At 45.7% G+C, this 20,976-nt stretch overlaps 1 protein-coding gene across 2 annotated transcripts in view; it reads right to left on the bottom strand.

Moving 5' to 3' along the window:
- Ac76E (adenylate cyclase type 2 Ac76E) overlaps window positions 1-20,976 on the bottom strand; it is a 770,909-nt gene that overhangs the window by 387,999 nt on the left and 361,934 nt on the right. Inside the window, exon 1 of one of the 2 annotated variants that reach the window (XM_075878062.1) lies at window positions 18,724-18,840. The exons of the other annotated variant lie outside the window; for it this stretch is intronic. The gene's annotated coding sequence lies outside the window, so the exon portion shown is untranslated. Of the gene's footprint in view, window positions 1-18,723; window positions 18,841-20,976 lie in introns of those variants that run through there. 2 annotated transcript variants of the gene reach the window in all.

The raw sequence follows: 20,976 nt of genomic DNA, 5'->3' as shown, positions 1-20,976 counted from the left end.
GTTCGTAACTAAAACCGTAGTCTGGCCATTTCGCAGTTGAACGAGACTTCGAGCAATGGCCACTTCCCGATCAAGCAATAACGTCAGGTTACTTTCGGCGATGCCCGTAATTGACTGCTCCCGTTGACACTCAACAAGCACGAAGATACTACTGCGAAGTGGCAACGTGACGCAATCATCGACTATGCGTAAGGCCACGCCACAATGTTCGTTCTCGATGTCGGAATCTGGAGAAACACAGTTAGCAAAACTGACGAACAAATCACGCAGATTGATTATCACTCCATACTCTTGCAGAAAACCCATGCCCAAAATGACCGGCCGAGAACAATTGGGCAGTACAAGGAATGATGCTACAAAAGCCGACGCACAATTCTCAAGCATGGCGGTGCACCTTCCTATAGGGGATACGAGGTGTCCTCCAGCGGTGATTAGTTGAGGGCCGTCCCACGTTGTCAGCACCTTGTGTAGACGGGTGGCCAATGAAGCACTCATCACCGAGTAATCAGCTTCCGTGTCGACAAGCGTAGTCACCGGATAACAGTCGACGGAAACGGTAATGGCAGCGGACGTTCTGTTGGCGGTTTCAGAAACTGGCTTTAACGGCACGTCGTAAGGCAGCAGCGGAGGGTATTTGTCGGTTTGCGTGACAGCGACCTCACCTCCGGAGGTCGCCGTTTTCAGCTTCCCCGGCGTGGGCTTGCGCCACTGACACCAGGGGACCCAAAGGCGGGTCGGGCGCGATGCGTTGATGTGGACGGACGGGGTGATGGTGACCGTGACTGTCGTCGCAGCGGGACAGGAGCGTGATGACTACCTTCCAAGTAATCCGCAATTTCTTGTGGGCGCTCACCATAGCGTGGACAACGCGCATCTGGGTGGAATCCGCGTAGGCCTATTCGTCGGTAGTAGCAGTCGCGGTACATGTGTCCAACTTCGCCACAATGGTAGCACAAAGGATGATTGTCGGGTGCACGCCAGATGGTGGACTTCCGCGGGCCAGGACGAAAATCTGCCTGAGAAGGCAGGCGATGGGCTGGACTTGGCAAGCGTCTGGGGGTCCCAGTAGGTTGATGAGCAAAATGTGTCGTCGACGGCGTAGAGGCGCGTAGGGCATCCGCGTAGGAAAGCGTGAGAGGTTCGACTTGCTATGGTGGTGAGGAGTGAACGAACTGCCTGATTTCGTTACGAACGACGTCCGTAAAAGCAGCGCTACTGGGAGGGGGCGCTGCATGAAATTTCTGAAGTTCTTCGCGTACAACTTGCCGTATGAGTTCTGTGAGGACCTCCCTGTTATCACCTCCTGGTACAAGCGAGCACGCAGCGGACATGGCCGTCTGACGCTCATACTGCGACACCCGCTGCCGAAGCATGCACTCCATAATTGTGGCCTCACGTATGAACTCGGACACAGTCGTAGGAGGGTTGCGCACAAGGCCTGCGAAAAGTTGCTCCTTCACGCCTCGCATTAGCAGGCGCACTTTCTTGTCTTCTGGCATGTGGGGGTCAGCCCGTCGAAACAATTGCGACATTTCTTCGACAAACATGGCGACGCTCTGATTCGGCATTTGAAATTGCGAAGAAAGTGCCTGCTCCGCTCTTTCTTTCCGTTCGGGGTTACTGAACGCCTCGCGAAGCTGCCGATGGAATTCCTGACAACTTGTGAATGAAGTTTCGTGGTTTTCATACCACACTATTGCCGCGTCTAAGAGGGAGATATACACGTTCTTCAACTTACGGCGATTGTCCCAGTCATTGATGGCAGCGACCCGGTCGAAATGGTCAAGCCAGTCTTCGACATCCTCACTGGCATCACCATGGAATGTATTGGGTGTGCGAGGCGTGTGGATGACACAGGGTACTCTAGCGAGTTTGTCCTGCTCGGTTTGGGTTGCGGATGTGGCAAACATTGTCCTCGCGGAACTTGCCAAGGAGCCGTACTGTGGTGATAGTCCTTGAAGGCGGCGGCTGCTTCGATAGATGTCACTGTACACTGTAGATGTCACTGTACGATAGATTCCCACTGTACATGAGATCCACCAATTTTTAAAGAAGAATTGTGCATGGCTATTGCTAATACAAGCGTCGTTTCGCTTATGTTGGGCGCAGAAAGACTTGCGGCTATGGATTCTGTGAACACTGAAGTACGGAAACGACAGTTGTTACTTGCAATTAGGCGTAAAAATACTCGCATGAAACTGCAAAATTTTTCATGAATGTTGCAGAAAGGGAGAACACACCGGTGGATGTCAGGAGAGTACATAAGTGATGACGCAATAAAAAAGTTCAGAATCAAACATATAAGTGTAATCTGGCTGATTAAAAAACTTTCCTCTCAACACACGACTATCTATTCATTAGTCTGTACATTTTTTTACCCTAAGTTGATGTACGATCAATCTATCAGTACCAGTAAAAAAACTCGTACTTTCACCCTGGTTATATTTCGAAAAAGCACCCCTTCTGCCTTTATTCTAAAATATATCTGCTATTTCACTTTGTCATTGAACATTGCGTCCCTAAATTTACATTAAGAGATAAACCGATGGGATATGATCAAGCAGGTGATCTTGTAAAAACTTCACTATATTCACCATATTCAATATACAGATGAGTGCAGAAAATTCGCGTACAGATGTCAAATGTTAATTAAGTTTGTTCTAACTTCAATGTCGTTCACTTGAAAAAAAAATGTTTTCGTGCGACTATATTTCTTGTTATGCCCAATCATTTCAATGTTTTGAGCGAAATATTCTCGCAGCCTATTGTAGCGAAGGCAATGTCTCGCGGGAAGCATTTTTTTTTCTTTTTTAGCTACAGCTGCATTTCTTTCTTTGCCAGATGCTCTTGTTAGAGGAACTATTTAACAACTTTTCTCAAGGAGGGAGTCTCGAGGAAGAATGAGTAGCTGAGGAGAAAAAGCTGCATCCGGTTGGTCATTGTGCGCCCCGCGCGGCAAACCAGGCAGTGCGCCATGTTCCTGACCGGGCTGCAGAAATTAGGTGCCTTTCTCCTCTTCTAACCACTACCATCACCACCCCAAACGAGCAAGCCGCCACTTTCGTTCTCCGGGGCAATCGAGGAGCGACATTTGAGCACTTGTTTGCGCGTCAAGGCCATTTTAGAGAATGTGCCTGTTTCGAAAAGCTGCTACAGTTTTGTTGCGAGGCAGTCTTCACGCGACCATGAGAACTCGTGTTGCGATTGGTTATCCTCGGCTTGCCGGATTGGTCCGCGCACCCGTGGATGCTGGAAAACCCTATTTAGGCAGCGACTGAGGCCCTTTTTGGGGTGAGCAGACTCGGGGTCAACGGCGCATCTCACCACCAGAGACCGGTCATGCAAGCCGAGAGGTGTGCCATCATTTTTCATGTATTGTATTTCTGACTTAGTACATTCTGTAAATTTAAGTTGTATCAGATAAATAAACCTCCCATGAGTGCTCCTTAGAATCCTCGTGTCGACTTGTCATCGCTTGCCTGGGCGGAATCGCTCCCATGCTTCTTCGTCCAGATGGTCTTTAGATGTGTCTAGGTTAAAGAACCTCGAAGTTTCGCTATACTATAATTGTGCTGAATCTGTTGCACTTTTAGTGTATTAAAAAATTTGTGATTCCGTACACCAAAGACTGTTGCGAAGAAACCCTATAGCTTTTCGTGAGACGTCTTATTAAGTTTTCTTCTCTTCTTCATTCCAATGTAACTTGCAATTAAGCTGCTGTCAGTTCTGTGTGCTCTCCGGTCTTTTACAAAGTGCTTCGTGCGGACAGTTTAAAAACGAAGACTCCTGATTCATCTGAAGAAGGTCTGCAAACAGCGATTCTGACCACAAAAAGGACGCAGGCACAACAAAAAAAGTTTCATGCCCGGTTTTTTACCAAAAGAAAAGAAGATGAAACAAAAAAGCATAAAAAGCTCTAGTTGAGCAACGACCCAAAGCTCGATCTACGGAGCACAACACGGGCATTCCGGTCAAGAGACATTTGACGGTGGAGCACAGGAAGCACTTACAAAACACTCCCCAAGAAGCACTAGTGGCGTTCGATTGGTGCTGCAGCCGGAAGGTTGCCCTCAAACGCATCTCTCGAGGCGAAAGAAAAAAACACAGCGCTATCCGTTGTCGGAGGAGGAACGGTGATCGAAACTCTCCGCTCTGGCTTTTGCCGAGGAAAGCGTGAAGGCGTCCCTCACACCAAGAGCGCCGTTGATGCAACTCATTACTCCTTTATTTTATATTTCCTGCGTGGATGCCCAGTTTCCCACCGACCACGCGTCTGTGCAATCACCTACGCAATCTGCACCGCTCGCTCGTTCGAGACGCTTGCACCTGCTGACACCCACCGACTGCTTAGTTTCATGTAACGGCCAACATGCAACTCCTCTTGCTCACTCGTCTTCAAAAGAACAGAATGTAGGTAGCTAGGTAATGTAGGAGAGACTATGTCAGCGATTGATCACGCCTTATTTAGTCTAATCTGTGCTACCTCAGGCGAACTTATCACTCTGGCAATGAAGCGCATGCATTCGCGCCGATTGCATAACTACAAATGTAGAGATATTTATGGTTACTCGACGACCCACTGAAAACTGGTAGTGTTTGTTCACTTGAGTATGCTGTGGCTTCAATTATATGTCTCTAACTACAGTCATATGACCAGTCGCCACATTGGTGAGCTCGCGAACCTATAATCAGAATGATCAGCTTCTCTGGTATTACTTAGAGTGAATCCTCACTTGTAAAAACAACGGTTTAAAGAATATTTCAGAATAACGAACTTATAACAAATTCACGGCAGTTTTTCTCCACGTTCCAAGAAAAAAAATAATTGTAAAGAACATTTGAACAACAAAAATTTCAGTTGAACGGAGTTTATTTGCGTGCCCGAACTCACTTTTTCAATCAATTCAGGGAAGTTTTCCGCTCTGAAACACTGGCGTAGCCGATGCATGCAGCTTCAAAATCGCACATCCATTGGCGGCGGTGTGACATCGCTGGCAGGTGCAGCGCCGCTGAGTCCGAGCGGCCGTGAGTAAGACGAAAACGAGCAACGTGCGCTTCACTACATGTGCACAGCTATAAGAATTGGAAATTGTTTCCATTGTTCGTCCGAAGCAGAAAGACGAAAAAAGTGAAATAAAGTTGTAATGACTGACTCAAGTTGAAAATTCTGTATCACTAGCCGAGGCTGTGAGACAGGAGTCTCAGACTCGCCGCAGCTATTGACGTCACATCATGACCACTCTCTGAACTAAGGCAGACTGACGGCTTCCATTGTAATTAAGCGTTTGCACTGGCATTGCAAAAAACTGAGTAGGCGTTGACCATCGACACTGCGCTGTCTACACAGCAAAACCGGCAAAATGCCAGGGTCGTTTGCATGCGGAAGTTTAGAAAGCACCAGAATCGTCGCGCGTCTGGGGTGTGAGTGGGCATGTCACACGGTATAGTTTGTATTTCGCGGTCATCTTTAGTAAGCAGGAAAAAACACTAATAGTTGAAAAGATTAAAACTGTCTAATGTCACACTTTACAAACTCATCTTTAACTTTCTTTTCGGAACTTTTTGTCCAGCTTCGTTGCTTCAATGAATAAATAAGCTTTACTTCAAGTCAGGCAGTTTCAAAAGTTCATTAATGGGAGTGGCTTTATAAAGTAATTATTGAAATTACAAAAAATGCCTGACATACCCCAATAGCCAGCAACATGCATTTGATCGCGTTTTCACTTAATGCGTTGGCATAATTTTAAACTCTGGATAAAGATAGCTGGGGCACCCTGTAAAGATGGTTCGATACGATCCCTATTGCATCAATTTTCATTCTGCAAATCTGCGAAATACAATACGAGTCTCGGTTACACTCGTCGTGAATAAGCTTTTCTTTCGTCACGCTGTCCTGTGACGCGTAATTGAGCTTTTTCAAGCTTCATGCTGCTCTGATAAATACGTCCACTCTCTTCCTGTATATTGCAAGAAAAGGAATAAAAATTTTGTTTACCCGATACATACTCGGTGTATTTGCATACATACACACATCCAGAATCCTATATTGCATAAGTATCTCGGCAGCCAAAGCCATAAGTTATACCATTCAGAAAGTGGAAAAAGAGGCAAAGGAGCGTTGAAGTTTGGTGCTTATTGAATCGCCGATTGAAGACATAGAGAGAAAAGCAAAAATACGAATTAGAAGATGAACTCGTGGTTCTGACGAAAGGCTGTGTGGTCAAGAAATTATCGTCATAGAAGTTAAAACAAGGACACCAACCGTGAAAACAAAACTACGAAAAACACTTTTCGACTCCACTAAAGGCAGCCTTGTTTGCAATCAGTGTTGGCCAAGGCTTTCGTCAGGTGAGTCGAAGCGTGCTTTTCGTGCTGTTTTTTTCACAGTTGGTGTCACTTTAAAAATTTTATGACACATAACTTGACAAGCCCGTGGACCCCTACTGCATAAGCAGCAGTTGGCACAATAATCTTATAGCTGGAATACAAAGTCATTGTTGAAGAAACAATGATAAGTTGGTATTCTGGAAACCACAGAAAGTAAGTGAAGGTGATTGAAGCAGTGCTTGCTAGTCTTGAAAGTGAAATGTAAGCCGAAGACAAGGACAGACAACTAATGGTATTGATTCCTGATAAAAGCGAGACTCCGGGTTTAACATCGAAAGAAATTAACTAAGTTGTGACTTCTCACGGAGTATCTACGGGACAATACATACACACACACATATATATATATATATATATATATATATATATATATATATATATATATATATATATATATATATATATATTCAAGTAGATCCTCCGTAAGCGGTGACAACATGGTTTATTTTGACGTTTCGGCATAGAGTCTGGCCTATCCTGACTCTAGGCCGAAACGTCGAAATAAACCTCGTTCTGACCGCTCACGGAGGATCTACTTGAGATATATATCCTGATCCCCTGATGAAGGGAGGACCCCTCCCGAAACTGTTGGGAAATAAATATATTTATCCTTGTTGACAACGCTCCCGTTGTGCCATAACTCATATATATATATATATATATATATATATATATATATATATATATATATATATATATATATATATATATAAATAAATATATATATATATATATATATATATATATATATATATATATATATATATATATATATATATATATATATATATATAGGAAGAAAGCCAATTAGCAAAACAAAACTGAAACAGGATGAACGAACAAGATAAAAACACGATTCGCTGCCTTACACGGGCATTGTTTAGAGGAAGGAAATATTTGGTAGTTTCATAATTTACACATGCGCACGCCTATATGACAGCAACAATAGTTTTGTGCTCGGGGCAATGTCTCCCTGAATAAACATTTGCTTTATATTAGGAATCTTTAGAACAAAAGTAAAATGATGTGCTTGAAAACTTGACAATTTTTCTTCGCGAAATAGCCCACATCGTGCCGGCAATACATATACCATAAGTATGGAAATAAACGCAAACAGTGCGGCATATTCGTCGTGGAATATTTTGCAGCACAACGGGTTAGATACAGACAGAGAAGGGACACAGCGCTGAACTCTCAACTGAAACTTGTTTGGAAAAAGAAAGGACATGTCCTTTCTTTTTTCATATAAATTTCAGTTGAGAGTTCAGCGCTGTGCCCCTTCTCTGTCCGTATCTAACCCGTTGCGCTGTAAAATGTTCCACGATGAACATTCACCAACTCACCCAACTCGCGATTCTGCTTCAGTGCGGCATGTACATACATCCTCTACTGTTTCGCATTTATTTTCAAGCGGTTGTAGCCTGGATTGTAATAAAAAGTCACGAGAGTCATGCATGACACAATTAAGAACCATAAAAGCATTTTTCGTGCAATTGAGGCCAGGGCGTAATTAACACAGCGTGTCACGCTCTTCGCGTTTCTTTCTTCCCCCTGCAAAATAATTTTGACTTCCAACGCTAACCACAAGCAGACGCGATTTCATTAGCAAGATGTCCTTTTAAACTAAGACGATTAGCAACAATAAATCAGAATGAGCTATGCCACTTAGCTTTTACCTTGATGCTCGATAAAAGTGGCTGCAGTTTGCTGTCATAACCAGATTAGCTTTGAAAGGCTAAGTTCCCTTTGAACTTGCACCTAATACCAAAATTGAGATACTATAGGATTAAGAACAAGTCGGCATATACGTCGCAATTATAGCAGTACCAATTACATTACCTTACATGAAAGTGCACATGACCCGAAGCCTTAATAAGTGAACTGGTAACACAAAATGACAGGCAACCATAAAGTTAACGTAGAAGTAATCAATACGTGCTCATGGACTAAAAACAACGTTGTCAAATGTTGGGTAATTGGACAACTTGTAGGGTTTTTTACGGCATTTATCGCGCATCGTCGAGTAGTACGAAGGGAATATGATTTTCTTAATATACGTAAAATAATTTCTACTTTTCGCTCGTCATCGATGAAAAAAACATGTGTAGACAGTTGACGCGACATCTTCCAAGGTGATATTCATAAACAGATACAAAAAATAAATACTTCTTTCAATATAATTGAAGCGGTATGAGCCTTTGGACAGAAGATGAAGAAGCGCGAGGGCCGGGGCAGGAGAGAAGAGGAGGATGAAGTGAAAAATAAAGCAGATTAAGATGGACGCCAGTTCCATACTGAAGCTTTAATGCTGTTCCGTTATTTTAAGTAGGAACACTACATTATTTTGGCGCAGCCGGCCATCGAAGCCATCATGTGGGTGACGTTCTTCATAGACGAGACCTCCGAGGAGATCATCTTTTCGAAGTACCAAGTTCAAGACGAAGCAGCGGTAGACCTACCTCGTGAGCTCAGCTCGGAAGAACTCGTAAACCTGGTTGTGGAAAAGGCAGCCGTAGACACTACTGAACTACGACGGAAAGGTGCTGTGAAAGTGAACTTGCGTGTGGCGACCTTCAACGACCTAGTTCTTGAACCAGCGCGTCGAAAACACTCAGGATCACGATCTTCGACGGAAGAGGTGAGCCTCGTTTTGAAAGCTTTTCAGCTGCAACAGGAACAGATGATTCAACAAAACCAAATAATGACATCTCTTATAAGCTCTCTGAATGCTGAGAGACCGACACCTAATTTCGTAGAACCTGATGCTTTCGACGGTGTGTCTTCAAATCCAGAAAGTTGGCTTGATTTCTACGAATATGCCGCTGGAAAAAACAAGTGGCTCTCTGATGAGGCTAAAATCACCAACATGCGCGTTTACTTGAGAGGTGTTGCGCGAAAGTGGTATGAAACATGCATTCTGGAAGACAGTGACGACTCTTGGAGCCAGTGGAGGAAAAAGTTTTTGACTGCATTCCGAAGCAATCCAGTAGAAAGATGGAACACGGCGCTTAATTTCAAGTCTGAGCAAAGCTGCCTTGTCGAGTACTTCTTTGAGAAACGCCGTCTTTTAAAGCTGGCGGAGCCTTTGCTTCCATCTACGGCCGTAGTTGCCTTAATAATGCATGGATTGCACACTAACGTGTTGAAGCAAGTGCAAATACTGTCACCAAAGACTCTAGATGACCTCCTCGCGTGTCTTCAGAACATACCATCAGCTTCGGAAACAAGCATAACCGCCGAGTCAAGCAGCTGTTTCAGTCGGAGTAAATCGGACTGGTCAAGCCGCGCTCAGCGAGAACCGAGCCACCTCGCAACTCGCACAGATAACTTGCCCTGGCGTGTTCCAAGAGGTCGAGTGAATAATATCGACACTGAAGCTCAGGAGTATTCGACAGAAAAAAACTAAGAAACGAGGGTGATCAGTCCCACCCGATGACTCCAAATGAGACTGTTTATTTAAGTTGCTCTAGCCTACTTCACATTCCCGTCAAAGTAGGAAACAAACATATGATGGCTCTGGTAGACAGCGGTGCTTCTGTGTCCATTATAAATGCCAAGCTGGTGGATGCAAATCGCTTGCATAGTGGAAGAATTCTACGAGTACAAGGCTATGATGGAAAAGTAACGTTGCATGATCAGTGGGCCTTGGTAAACATCGAGTTCCAGGGTCAGCAAATAGAAAGCGAAGTGTTGGTGATAGAGGGGGTAACGTACGACTTTTTGCTATCAAGACCAGATATAAAGAAACTAAAGATCAACGTGTACTGGGACGATGTGGTTCTAGTAGAAGGAGTAGCAAGGAACGAGACAAATCAGGGTAGACAAGATAATCTACGAGTTGTCAAGTGCGCGGAGGATATCGCAACGACCTACCCTGAACTTGTATGCATAGGAAGCTATCCTCAGGCGATGAAGTCCCACAAGGTTCCTTTCGAACTCGCTGACAAGACCGTCATCCGGAAAGCACCTTACAATATGTCAAGGGAGCGAAAGATGTGGCTCAAGAAAGAGTTGCAGGAGATGCTAGATGCTGATATCATACGACCTTCGGTATCACCCTTCGCTTCTCCCATAACGATCGCACCGAAAGAAGACGGAACCTTCAGATTATGCACCGACTACAGGGTTCTCAATCGTCAGACAGAACTCATACCATTTCCTATGCCGAAGATCGACACAATTATAGATGAGACCGGGGGTTGCCGACATTTTTCCCGCATCGATTTATGCAAAGGTTTCTGGCAGATCCCACTAACCGAAGAAACAAAAATGTACACCGCTTTTATCACGCCATTCGATCTCTACGAATACAACCGGCTCCCTTTCGGTTGGAAAAACTCGCCAGCGTGGTTCCAGAAGATCATGAACGACGTCCTAAAGCCATTCCTTGGTGTTTTTTGTAATGTGTACATAGACGACATTATAGTCTTCTCCAAAACAGAGGCTGAGCATCAGGACCATCTGTCTCAGGTGTTAAACGCCTTGAGCTTGGCACATCTCAAGGTTAATTTTAAGAAGAGTGTATTCTTTCAACAAAAAGTGGTGCTTCTTGGAAGAGTCTTCGATGGGAACACCAAAAGCACAAAACAAGAGTCCGTCGAGAAGATCTCCCAGTTGAAGAAACCATATGACGTCCATTCACTGCGTGTGTTTTTGGGATTGGCAGGACATTTCCGATCTTTCATAAAGGACTTTGCTGTCAAAACTAGATGCCTCACGCGCTTAACGCAGAAAGAAGTTCCCTTTGAATGGAGTGACGAATGTGAGAGAGTCTACCGTGACTTGGTGCACAGAATTTCTTCTGACCCCGTTCTGCGTATACCAGATTTCACTTTACCCTTTGAATTGAACACTGACGCCTCACATTATGGGACTGGTGCAGTGTTGTATCAAAAATGTATTGAAGCATCTGGCCGAGAAAAGCGACACGTAGTCGGTTACTACAGTTACACTTTCAAGCCGTCTGAAACAAACTACACTACTACGGAAAAAGAAGCACTGGCGGTTCTGAAGGCCGTTGACTACTTCCGCACGTACCTGGAAGGTACGAAGTTCACTTTGTTCACCGATCACCAGGCACTCACTCATCTCTTGAATATGACCCAAACTAAAGGGCGTATCGCCAGATGGGTGAATTACTTGCAGCAATTTGACTTTACCATCTCGCACCGACCCGGACCGCTTTTAACCGATGCAGATGCTCTATCAAGATTGATGGTACAAAACAACACAGAAAAATCTGAAGAAATCAATGAAGTGAAGCTGTGGGAAGGCTCAGAACAACTGGTTTTTACGGAAGGTCGGTATCAAGTCCCACCAACTCTTGTTTCCAAAGTGCTTTACTTGTACCACGATAGCCCAGAATCTGGAGGACACGACGGCTTTTGGCGTACCTACAACAAGTTGGTCAAGAGGTTTACGTGGCCTCACATGAAGAAAGACGTTAGTCAGTACGTTCGTTCATGCCATGTGTGTCAAGTACACAAAGTCAAGTATAAACAGCCTACGGACACCATGATACTACCTTGCCACTCGAACGTGCCTTTTGAAGTAGTTCACCTGGATTTCGCCGAACTTAACAAGAAACGGGAAGGAGTCAGAAAAACGCAAGCTTTTCTGCTGGCCATAGATGAATGCACCAGGATGGTCGCGGCACGAGCAGGAAAAGAAGATGCAAATAGCGTCATAACCCTTCTCGAAAGGGACATGTTTAGAACTACGCGGACAATCGTATGCGATAACGGCCCCGCGTTCAAGAGTGAAAAGCTAGTAAGATGGGCTCGAGATCACAATGTATCGATCAAGTTCTGTGCGCCATACCATCCTGCGGCGAATGGGCTTGCAGAACGTGCCATACGGGACGTGAAACAATACATCAAGATGTACGATAGTTTTCCTGGGGGATGGAAATGTTCTTTAGAAGCAGCCGTAAAACATCATAACCGATCCTACACAAGTGGCTTGGGGTGCAGTCCACAGTACGCTTCTACAGGAGAGACCCCTATTCTGCAGGCAGACCGTGAGTTGGGACTCTTGGAAAACCTCAAGATTGTCGAGGAGAGGCAACAAAAATCACAGGAGGAGAGGTACCGAAAACGAATGAAAAAGAATTTCGACAAGAGGCATCGAGCAGACATGCCAGACATTCAAGTCACCGACCTCGTACTAGTGAGAAAAGGAATAAGAGATTCCAGTGCCAAATTTTATGGGCCTTACTCTGTGACCAAGACAGCCACCCAGAACGGAATTTTGAAGACTGTCTGGTACACTGGTGAACGTGGATCTGTTGAATGTGCTTCAATTGGGAATGTCTTCAAGTATTACCCCAGGAGGGGTAATTAAAAGAAAGCGGGAAGGGTGAAGCGGTATGAGCCTTTGGACAGAAGATGAAGAAGCGCGAGGGCCGGGGCAGGAGAGAAGAGGAGGATGAAGTGAAAAATAAAGCAGATTAAGATGGACGCCAGTTCCATACTGAAGCTTTAATGCTGTTCCGTTATTTTAAGTAGGAACACTACAATAATTAAAACAGTTTTAACTCACATGCGGCCAGCATATAGAACCGGCAAGAAAGGTAATACGTAACACATTTCAGTGTTCACATTGTTGAGTTTATACAAGATACCACCACCTCACATTGCAGTTCGAAAGATCGCCTTTTTTATATTTCATACACGAGTCATATTTTAAGGCGATTTGACGTCAGGTTTAAAGACTCTATCGGTCCTGAACTCAAGAATCACTGAAACCTGCGGGGTGATACTGGAATGTATGAAACCTTTTATTCAGTGGTCCTGTTTTAATACAAGCCCCACCACGTTGGTCTAGTGGCTAAGGTACTCGGCTGCTTAACCAGAGGTCACAAGATCGAATTGCGGCTGCGGCGGCAGCATTTTAGACGGAGGCGAAAATGCTGTACGCCCGTGTGACCAGATTTGGGTGCACGTTAAAAACCCCAGGTGGTCAAAATTTCCGGAGTCGTCCACTACGGCGTCTCTCATAATCATATTCTGGGCCATAAATTCCATATATGAATCAATGTTTTAATACAAGGTGACTGTATGGGGTGGCCACGACAAAAACGCTATAGTCTTGTCACTTCTGCGTAGCTCTTGAGTGAACATATTGAAAAAATTAAAAATGCGACACAGGCTCGGCCGCTACCGAATTGTCTGTGGGCCACATACGGCCGAGTGGACTCTATGTTTGAGACCCCTGAATGAAAACACGTTCCGTCCTTTCCCGACCTTCTTCACACATGTACACTCCTGTTCTTTACTGATAGGACGTTATAGCTATGCGCACTTTGTCAACTCGATGTCGCGCACAGGTCAGAACATTTGTTCAGTGTCACAGTTGTTCGCCGCTGCCACCGCCTGTGTCCGTAACCACATCGCACAAAATTAGAAAAAAAATCTAGTATCAATGACACCAGTGGGGCTCGAACATGGGTCCGCTGGGTGAAAGACCAGTATTATACCACGGAGTCCCACCGGTGCTTGGGACGTGTTAGCAAACTGGCCTTAGGCAGGCTTGATAGCGGGAAAGCAATCGGGTTAATACGATTTATAAAGTGTTGTAAAAGAGCTAAAGAACAACCAGTCGTCGCACAATATGAATAGCGTGACAAGTGGGTCGTCCAATGCGGCAACCCCTTACCAAAGCTTGTTCTTGTTCCCCTATCAACTGTGGCGCATACCCACTTCAGACATAATTCCTCATCGTCATCAGCCAGTGCATGAACAATTGCCACAAATATTTTTGCAAGTGTTCACCGGATACCACGCTTCTCAGAAGAATGACTAAATATAGCAAAGTGAATTCTGAACTATACTACCAAAAAGTTTTATTATTAATTCCGTAGTGTGTATCAAGCATGTATGCTTGCAGCAGTTGGCCAATGCCTAATTAGAAAAGGCTCGTAAAGGCCGCTCTTCTAGCTTTGGTTGCAACTGTGATGCACCTTCCGCGCAGGCCTGGCGGTTTTTTTTTGTTTATTTTCTTTTTACCCTATTGGGTTTCGCAGAACCAGTTTTCTTTCCATCGTTTCTATATCCATTAAAACTCTTCCGCCTGTCTGACGTTTCAATTAACGTACTCTGTTGCCACATACTTTTCACAGGCAGCCATTCACTTGCTAATGAGTCTTCTAAAAATGACTTGCGCGTGACGTCACGGATGCAGCTTCTGGAAGGAACTAAGATTCCGCGATGGCGGCTTCGATGTGAAATAAGTTGCGTCTACGTGAAGACGACGCGGCAAGACGTCTCTATGAATAAATAATAAAATAACCTGCATGCGATAATTTTATGACGTCAATGTCACATCGGAAACTCCGCGTCCCCACACGCTGGTGCTCCAGCTTGGCACTTCCAGTGACGTTATAGCAAGCCAGCTATATTTATTTTTCTCAACTGTGGGTAAGTGAGGGATTGTGTAACAACTTTAATAATCCTGAGGGGTGGGGGTAAGGGAAGGTCCAGCAGGCTATGTACGCTACTAGGCTGTGCTTTTCGATGGTGTAATCAGCTCTTGCCAGGACCCATGTCTGGACATTTTCGTCTGTTATGAAAAGAAGCACTTCCCATTGCTCCTTGTAGAAGGGTGGCGAGACGAGGTTGGTGGGTGGCATATTCTCCGGGCCATCCCAGAGGATGATGAGTGATGCAACACCTTCACATAGACAGCAGCGTTAATCGATAACGCCCGGGTGAATGTAGGAGTATGAAAGGGGGCACGGAAAGGTGCGGGTTTGCAGTCGGCGGCAGGTGATCTGGGACCTCTTGGGAAGGCGATCGTGAGGGGGTGGGTAGGCGTACCATTCAAGGCGATAGTATTGGGCGACGTCATGGTAGGTGACCAGGCGTTTCGGCAACACGGAGTCCGACTCATAGGAGCCCACGGCTCGGTTGACGAATCCTCGAGCGTGTTGGTGAGCCGACTCGTTGCCGGAGTGACACGAGTAGGCGGGGATTCAGACCAATTCAATGTAGCGTGGTTCGTCAATCAATCAATCTTCCTTTATTGGCATCAAAAAAGCAATATGTTGTAAGAAAATACGTAGGAGGTGGTCCAAAGGTCACAAACCGCAGGCGGGACCTCTTATGTTACTACAAAGGAAAAACTAAAATACGAACAACGAAAGAGCAAATTTTTTATGTGTTACAAGTAAAAAAGACATTTCGAAATGTTGAGATTAGCATGATAATTTTTACAATAAGGCAAGAAATTAACAAAATGCCGCAGTTACACATTTATTACCACTTTTTAAAATTTTGTCTTAAGACACAAATGTGCTATATGACTTTCATATCATGTGATAGAGAATTCCATAATTAAATTGATGGCAAAACAATGTTGATTATTTCTGAATCAGTGTGAACTTTAGAAAATAACAAGTTATAGGTGACCGCAAATCTAGTTTTATTGAAATTATTCAATAAGACAGTAGGAAATATGTCGATATTGAAGGTGCGCTGGAAATCCTTGAAAAATAAAACACACACATTATAAACTTACGTTTGGGAGACGGGTAATACGTAAAGCTGGCCAAAAATAGGATGTGATGGTGTCTTACGTGAAGCGAAAGTTATGATTCGCATGGCTTATTCTAACAATACCTTTACGGGCCAAATGTGCACAGAATATGAACTCCCATGATGTAATGAAATAATTGAGATGACTGTGTATGAATGCATAATACAATGCCTTCAGAGTGTCAATGTTACGACACACTCGTGACTTGACCAATGGCATGATAACTTATAAAATCTTTTAGCAAACAGAATTGATATGTTGGTGAAATTTCATATGTGTGTCCATTAAAACTTCTAAAAGTAACGTAGCCCCACCGCGATGGTCTAGTGGCTAAGGTACTCGGCTGCTTACATGAACAACGCGAGATCAAATCCCAGCTGCAGCGGCTGCATTTTTGATGGAGGCGGAAATGCTGTAGGCCCGTGTGCTCAGATTTGGGTGTACGTTAATGAACCCCAGGCGGTCAAAATTTCCAAAGTCCTCCACTACAGCGTCTCTCATAATCATATAGTGGTTTTTGGAAGGTAAACCCCGCATATCAATCAATCAAGCAATCAATCATCCTAAAAGTGGCGTGTGATCACTTAAAATAATAACTACTGAGTTCCCAAAAAGGTGAAGAATTATTACTAGTTTTTTTTTGTTTGGTGAATAATAAAAAAGCATGAAACAGGTTTTGAAAGGAGTATTCAATAATGTATTCTAGTCGCACCAATCAACAAGTGAATTAAGGTCAGCTTGAAGTTTGGAGACGAGAGTCACCAAATCTAAGTTGATGAGAAAAAAGTGTCGTTCCATCAGCATAAAGTCAGCAACAATATTGAATAAGGTAACGCGCTGAATCATTTATGTATATTAAAAATAAAACGGACCAAAAATCGACTCTTGCCGAACATCTCAGGTAATGGGGTTGGGACTGAATGTAAAATGATTTACCAAGATTACCCGAAACCTGTTAAGAAGGTTCTGTATTAGCGTTAATGAGGGACCAGTTATGCCATAGTACTTCAGTTTACAAAATAGGATGAAATGATCATTACTATCGAATGCTTTAGTGAAGTCGAGAAGGACAGACCTTGAGACGTTACCATTATCAACGAATGACCTGATTTTGTCAGTGAAACATGCAGTTGCAGTATCAGTGGAAAGATGAGCCCTAAAACCAAACCGACAAGGACAAGGTATGGTAAATTTGCCTACATATTTAGAAACTCTTTATATACTGTTCATTAAATTAGTTTTTCCAAAACTTTATGTAGAAAGGGAAGGACAAATATGGGCGTGTAATTGCAGATGCTAAGGAACCACCTTTTTTTTTAAATACTGGCACCAGCTTCGCAGCAAGAGCGGGTCAAGGAGCCGCAGTGTGGCAGGCGAAAAAAGGCCACGGGTGAAGTTCGAGATGGCTAAGTACTACACCAGCTTCGGTGGAGATGACAGCAAAGACAATGGCCGCCTTCTCCACCTCGACGGCGTAGGTTATGCGAACGGTGGCGGCTATGACCGTCGTCTTGCCACGCGATAACAAGGAGGGCGAGACGGAGACGATGGCAAAGGCGCCTCCGGGTGACATGTACGAACCGCGTCCACGTAAACGATGGCTGGGTGGTTGTCGTATTAGTTTCAAAGTATGGCCACGCGGGCTTGGTGGCGGGCGTCAAGGTGGCCTACGAACATGTTACTGGGTAGCGGCTCGACGCAGAAGACTGCCTGAAGGGTGTGCGGTAGTGAGACCAGGTCTGGTTGGTGAGAAGAGGTGTCGTAGCTGATGTTAAAGAGAATCCAACGACCAGTCGGTGAACGACAAAGTCATTGCACTTGAGCAGTACGGTGGGCTTTAATCAACTCGTCGATGGTGTCGTGTACCCCTGGGCGGAAAAGGCGTTCCGTTGACGCGTTGGGGGGAAGACAAACGGCAGTGTTGTGTGCTCGATGGATGAGCACGTCTATTTTGTCGCGTTCGGATTTGCGGAGGAGAGTGTGAGGCAGGCCATAGGTGAGACGGGTAATGATTAAAGCGTCAATTAGGTGCAGTAGATCACGTTGTAGCATACGCTCCCGCCGTGCTCAAACACGAGCCAGCATGCGAGCAGTCTGCTGAACAGAAAGCGAGAGCTGGTAAATTGCGTGAGTATTGCGACGGTTGGACCGTAAGACCAACCCCAGCACGTGGAGATGTGAGACGACGGAAACGGTGGTGGAGTTGGCGTAAACCACGAAGGCGGGGTGGGGTGTCTTGTGGTGGTGGTGGTCGGGGAACCATATAAGTAGAAGTGCTGATTTGGCCACCGAGCGGGTGAGAGCAGCCTCGTGCACATGGCTAATTACAACATAGATAGCGCGTTGCAAGATTTCTTCAATGTGCCCATCGGAGCCTGAAGTGACCCAAAAATTATGTCACCTGTGTAACAGCTGTGTTTTAGGCCAGGTATGCGGTCGACCTTTTCAGGTAGCGAGTGGAGAAAGAGGTTAAAAAGAAAACACGACAAGACTGATCCTGGGGGTGTACCACGTGAGCCGAGAGCTTACGTGGAAGAGAAAAGATATCCCGCAGTGAGTTAGGCATTGCGATCAATAAGAAAGGAGCGAACATAGTTGAAGAGCCGAGTGCCGGGGTTTAGGGCTCCAAGTTTAGTGAGGAGAGCCGAATGAAAGATTTGGTCAACCGCCTTATGAAGATCGACGCTGAGGAGGGTCTTCTTGTCGTTCGGCGTCGAAGACGATGGTTGTGTCGTTCTTCTGCAAGCGGTTGGTGAGGTTTGCATGAGCTAGCTGCAAGTGAGCTAGGTGGGAGTCACTCACCGGATGGTTTGTCGTAGTGGTGATTGAGGCCGTGACGCTGTCGAGGTTCACCAGTAGCTGGTCAGTCGCCTGGGAAAGGTTGTCGATGTCGAGAGTGGTAGAGTTCTGGCGACTTGCACGCGAAACGCATCCCAGTCCGTATGAGAGATAGCGTGTAGACGTAGCTTGCACGGTGACGTGGGGACTTGCATGGTGAGTATCTAGTGCGTGTTGAACCAGCTTTCGTCCCACACGTAACGGCAGTAGTTGAGATATGGGAAGGTGTCACGGTACATAATGTCGCCGACGCACGTAGGTTGCGTTGGATCAGCGAGCACTGTAAGGCGAAGGCCATGCGAAAGTACCAAAGCCTTGTGCCCGGGACGTCGGCCTTGACGTGACCCCAATACGGTCGTTGGACCTTGAAGTTGCCCAGCACTAGCAAAGGGGATTTGACAGTTTTTACTACCGCGGCGCGTAGTAGGGTGACAGGAGATGAATCTATAGTAACATAGGGAGGTTTTTAGAGATTTAGCATAAATAGAGAAGGATGTTTCCGTTTCTCAGGTAGAATTTAAAACAAAAACGTGGTGGACTGCAGGAAAGGGTAAATCGATGCGGTTGACCGTGAGAGTACGCCGGCTGAGGATGGACGTAACGGGATTGGGTGCGGGATGATGAGCCACTTGATCGTGGGCAAGGTAGCCCGGCAGAGAAACAACCGTGTTAGTTTCCTGGAGCACGAGGACATCAGGTGTATGCGAAGGGTCAAGTATATGAAGGTGTGAGAGTAGACGGCTGCGCTTGATGCGAAAATCATGGCAGTTCCATGACCAAATAGTTGCAATAGACTGGTTAGTTATGATTAAGATTAACAGAAGTTTTCTAGGCTTGCAATTGCGAGGGTCGGGTAGCGGAGGCGGTGTGCGAAGCGCGGGCATGAAGTGGTGGCTTTGCTCGGACGCTCTCGAGCATGAAAGCGTGCAGGTTATCGACTATCTCCTGAAGCGATTGAAGGGACCTTGTTGAGGGTAAGGCTGCAAAGTCTGTGTGCAAGTACCTCCGAGCCTCGTGCTGCGTCGTTAGTAGCTGGTGAACTGAGTTGAAGCAGCTATGTAGCTGCTTCTCGAAATCCGCTTGGGCCATTTTGAAGGCTGCTTAGATTTCCTCAGAAAGATGTGGAGACTTAAGTGGCGTCGTGTGCCTTTTACGATTGCCGCCGAACCCGTCCACCAGTTCAGTGTCCACGTTCGATGCGGTGAGTGTGAACGAGGGAAGAGCAAATAAGCGGTCAAGGACTGCCCGAACTTCTGTTCAAGCGTGCTGAGCTGAGCTTGCAGAGACTTGATTTCGGCTGTCTGTTCTTCTAGCAAAGAACCTTGGGAGGCGAGTTGCTGTAATAGAGAGGCGTTTTCTTGTTGCAGCACGGTGACCTGCGGCGAGGGAAGTGCTGGTGGGGCAGCGGGAGAGGACTGCGCAAAGTGAGTGGGCTGAGTGGCGGGTTTGAGCGCCGCCACTGCGAGGAATGAGAAAATTGTAGTTGTCTTGGCGGGAGGAAGGGGCCGTTGCGGCAGCGGTGCAGGGCCATGTGCAATTGCATTCTTAGGAGTTTTCGCCGCCTCTGAGGGTTGCTGTGGTGAGAGGCAATCAGCTGGTGGTGGGTCTTCCAGCGTTGCGGATTCTGTGCATAGCGATGCTTGCATTTAGAGCTGTGCGCGGAGTGATCTCCGCTACACACAATCCAGCGAGGTGTGCATGTGGGTGGTGAGTTATGCGGGAAGCGGGGGATGTGTCGTGGCGCAGCGGTGGCACCTATCCTGTAGTGGCTTAGGGTAAACGTCGGTTTGGTGGCCGGTCCAGCGGTAATTGAAACAAGCTTCCACTTTGTTGCGAAAAAAAAGAAGAAGCGGCACACCATGGTAGAAAATGGTGAGTGCGACAATAGTGTGGGGAGTTTTGCTCATTTGGCTGCCTTCCACAACAGCAAGATTAGGGTTACTACCCTGTATATTGGCGATGATGGTTTCATCCGTGAAATCGTCGAACGCATGGTATAGAACACCTCGCAGGACGTCGTCGGCGGCGAAACGTATAGTACCACCCAGTGAAAGTATAGTACCGGACACCGTGAGAAATGTGATCCGGAAGTAGGCTTGGGCTCGAACCAAGTCTGCGACGCTTAGCATGAAAGTATTGTCGAGGGACTATGTATTGTTTACTGGGTGCATTTGAGCAGTGTCACGGGTTGCGGGTGGGAGATCTTGCAAGTTCTCT

Source organism: Rhipicephalus microplus, chromosome X (assembly GCF_043290135.1).
Source record: "Rhipicephalus microplus isolate Deutch F79 chromosome X, USDA_Rmic, whole genome shotgun sequence".
NCBI classification, from domain to species: Eukaryota; Metazoa; Arthropoda; class Arachnida; order Ixodida; family Ixodidae; genus Rhipicephalus; species Rhipicephalus microplus.
The sequence above is the reverse complement of the archived record's forward strand: the minus strand, read 5'-3'. Positions and strand labels throughout refer to the sequence as shown.